Consider the following 4,055-nt stretch of genomic DNA (forward strand, 5'->3'; position numbering starts at 1 on the left):
TCTGACCTTATGTCCATCATAGATAGGATAGATCCTGTCACATCCTTACAATTCTTTAGTGTTTTATGTGCCACAATAAACTGTAGGCTCTTTGAGGACAGGATTGTGATTTTTTTTTTTTTTTTTTTTGAGATGGAGTCTGGCTCTGTCACCTAGGCTGGTGTTCAGTGGTGCAATCTCGGCTCACTGCAACCTCTGCCTCCCAGGTTCAAGCAATTCTTCTGACTCAGCCTCCCAAGTAGCTGGGATTACAGGTGTGTGCCACCACGCCTGGCTAATTTTTGTACTTTTGGTAGAGATGAGATTTCACCCTGTTGGCCAGGCTGGTCTTGAATTCCTGACCTCAAGTGATCCACCCGCCTCGGCTTCCCAAAGTGCTGGGATTACAGGCATGAACCACCATGCCTGGCTGTGAATTATTTCTTTCTTTATTTTATTTTAATTTTTTTGGTATCATAATATTTATTCTTATATGTATCGAAACTCATACTGAACAATGTGCTCTGGGTTGCAAAAGAGGATTTATTTCTCGAACCTATCTGTAAGTCTGGTTGTGGATTATTTCTCTTTGGAATCCTCAGTGCATGGAACAGCACCTGGAACACGAGGAAGGTGTGAGTGGGTGGATTGATTCCACACCCACAAGACCCTCCTAGCCTGGACACAGTACGTGTTTCATTTCATGCCGCCTGACCCCATAGCCTCCCAAAGGCCCGACCCACCAGCCATCCCTGAAGGCCTACCGTTCACCAAATATGCCTTGGCCTTGCCCAGTCTACATCTTGCTAGTACCTTCCTTTTCTTGAAATTTCCTTCATACTCACTTCACCCTGTCCAATTCCTAAAATCCTCACATTCTCCAAGGCCCATCTCCAGTGCTTCTTCTCCCAGGAAGAATCTTCCAAACCTTCTAATTAAAAATAATCAACCATCCATGCCTCCCCCATTACCCCAGCCCCTGCTCCCAAAGTGCTTTTTAATTCTGTTATAACCATTTCCGGATACATTCTGTGTCCCTTACTAGACAGCGAACTCCCCAAAGGCAAGAACTGTCATGATCTATTTCCATATCTTCCACGGAGCCTAGCAGAGGCCTGGCACACAACAAACATCACTCAAATCTAATTCAGGTCTCCGAGAGAGGCCAGGCCAGCGGGCGATGGTAAACGTGTGCTTGACTGATTCCTCCTTCAGTGCCTTCAAGAGAAAGATAGTCATTACTGGAAAACATGGTTCATAATACTGTTTGCAAAAGGAAACTGCCCTACAAAATCATTATTCTTGATGGAAAAATGGGTCTGTTTTTTTTCTTGAGAATAGATATCAATCCTAAGTGAAGGTTTTAGCCAGAAGGTGAGAGGGAGTCCTCTGAGGCCTGTGAGACCAACACTGGGGCCACACAAGACTACATATGTCCAAGGAGACACAATCTTCAGTTCTTAAGAATTTAAAGTCAAGTGTTGCAGTCTCTTCTGACAGCAAGCTCATTCCGGCCTTCTGGAAAACAAATGCTGGCAATCACATCCATCGTTAATAATTCATAATTAGAAATATTATTAATAATTGGGGCTGTTATTTCAGTAGCTCTTCTAAAGGAGAAATGCCTAAGAGTCTGGATTTTGAGGCAATTCTTAGTATTGACTATTACACTGGACTTTAGAAATGATAAAGCATTCACTACCTAGCAAATTCCCTGACTCCCTCTTACAGCCATATGAGACAGGCAGACAGAATGGGGAGGCCCTCAACAAGTGCCCAGTGTCACTCAAAGGCTGGCTGAGACTCTGCCACCATCCCTGTGTGGGTGAGCTGCTCCCAGCCCTCCCTACGAGGGAGGGGGAAAGAGGAGGCCTGTTCACACCACAGCCTTGATGGCAGCTGCTGGAAAGGTGGGCTGAGTACTTGGTGAGAATAAGCCCAGGAGGGACAAAGCCTGCCCTTCTTTCTTTAGACAAATGAGCTCCAGAAAGTCCTGAGGCTACAGGAGGAAAGTCACTGGAACCAAGAGATCAGCAGCAAGTTTTATGGGGCTTGGAGGCCACTCATCTCCAGTAGGGTGACTGGCTGGGCCCGGAAAGAAGCAGCCGTTCCAGTAGCAGCCGTGGCCAGTCTGCAGGGCCTCAGGAGTCTACTGCTCATGAGTGGGGAAGTGGTGGGGGCGACAGGGAGATAACGGGGACCCCAGAGCCAGATGCGGCCTGGACACAGCTGCAGGTTGGCCTTGGACAGCTGAGCAGGTTATGCACTGAACAAGGGGCCCTGGCAGCATGGGAAGGGGTAACCCGAGCCTTGGTTTCTCACTGGCAAAAAAAAATGTGTAATGTGAACCAGTGGAGGCCCTGGCATGGGTGGGGTAGCTGATGCAACCACACAGTGAGGTGTCCCGGGTTCCTGCCCTCCCACACGCACAAACAAACCTCTCCCTTAGTGACTCAGGTGCCAAAAATGATAATTTGGCCCTCTTTTTGGAGTAAGGCATGAAGCCCCTTATTAAAAGGCAAAAGCCATTGTCAGTCATTACCACCTTATGGATTAACCAGCGAGGAACAGAGAAGGGTGGCTGGGCACCGGAAGGGCTATGAGGAGAAAGGAGTAGTGGGAAAGCCAGCTCCAGAAAGAGGATAGAGGTGAACGGGCATCGCTCATTTGTGCCACTCCTACAACTCAGAAGGTACATAACATACATCCACTCTTCATTCTCACAGCAACCCTCAGGGAAGGCTCTGTTACACTGTTTGATGGAAGTTCAGAAAGACCAAGGTCGCCCAGCGAATACAGGGCAGAATCCACTTCCTACTCAGATTGTTCAGATCCAAGCTCCATGACCTCTGCACTGTGCTGTTTCCCGGCAGGGCCTCTGCATCAGAGGCGATGGAGTTGAAAGGCACAAGGCTGATAACCATGTTTATTAGGGTATTCCTGGGGCAGCCCATAGGTGACAAGGACTCTGCTGGGGATAGCCTGATGCTGTAGACACCATTCAGATCCCTGTTTCCCCAGATGAGAGAACAGAATTTAAGCCACACAATTTAAGCAACACACCCAAGATCTCCCCAGCACGCAGGCCGTGGAATGGGGATTTGAACCCATGGTGTGAATCAACAATTATCTCAACATTGAAAAGTTTAATTAAAAAATAAACAAAGGCTGGGTGCAGTGGCTCACACCTGTAATCCCAGCACTTTGGGAAGCTGAGGCGGGCAGGTCATGAGGTCAAGAGATCAAGACCATCCTGGCTAACACGGTGAAACCCCATTTCTACTAAAAATACAAAAAATTAGCCTGGCATGGTGGCACACACCTGTAGTCCCAGTTATTTGGGAGGCTGAGGCAGGAGAATCGTTTGAACCCAGGAGGCGGAGGTTGCAGTGAGCGAAGATCGCACCACTGTACTCCAGCCTAGGCGACAGAGCGAGACTCCATCTCAAAAAAAATAATAAAATAAAATAAACAAAGTACAACTGCACCCTTTAAAATCAAGGCCTCACTCTGACCAGCCCCCTTGCTAAATCCATACCCTGGAATGACAGAAGGGACCCAATGCACAGTAATCTGTGCAGCTCAGATTCCATCCTTCCTTCACTCCATAAATACTTTTTGAGCATTTCCTGTGTGCCAAGGTATTTTCTAGTGTAACAAAATCCTACAAATGGCAGATCAGAAGGCTGGGTGGGAGGGACCGTTTATGAATTAAGGACAATCAGCCCTGGGTGTAACTGGCAGTCTCCACCACCTACCAGGGGAAGGGCAGAGGGCAGGCTGGGAAGAAGAGGGGCTATGCAGTCAAGCAGGCCTGCAGAGAGCATGTCAATGTGGTTCCTTACTTCCCGTGTGTTCTCTTGTGCATGTTCCTTCATTTCTTCAAGTCTCAGTTCCCTCATCTGCAAAACACGGACCACAGTTCTTGCACACAAGGTGTTATGGGGATCCCATCAGATGCCCGCCTGTGTGTACATGGGCGAGTGGGAGGAGGCACAGACGTAAGATGTCATTACTGTTAGGATCCCACAGGAGAACTCCAACTGGGGCCCAGGGCAGTCTCTGGCACCCCCCAA

At 48.2% G+C, this 4,055-nt stretch overlaps 1 pseudogene; it reads right to left on the reverse strand.

The window, feature by feature from the left end:
• Nucleotides 1–457: 457 nt before the first annotated feature.
• On the reverse strand, nucleotides 458–550 carry LOC115933640 (uncharacterized; annotated as a pseudogene).
• Nucleotides 551–4,055: the final 3,505 nt, after the last annotated feature.

This window comes from Gorilla gorilla, chromosome 12 (assembly GCF_029281585.2).
Source record: "Gorilla gorilla gorilla isolate KB3781 chromosome 12, NHGRI_mGorGor1-v2.1_pri, whole genome shotgun sequence".
NCBI lineage: Eukaryota > Metazoa > Chordata > Mammalia > Primates > Hominidae > Gorilla > Gorilla gorilla.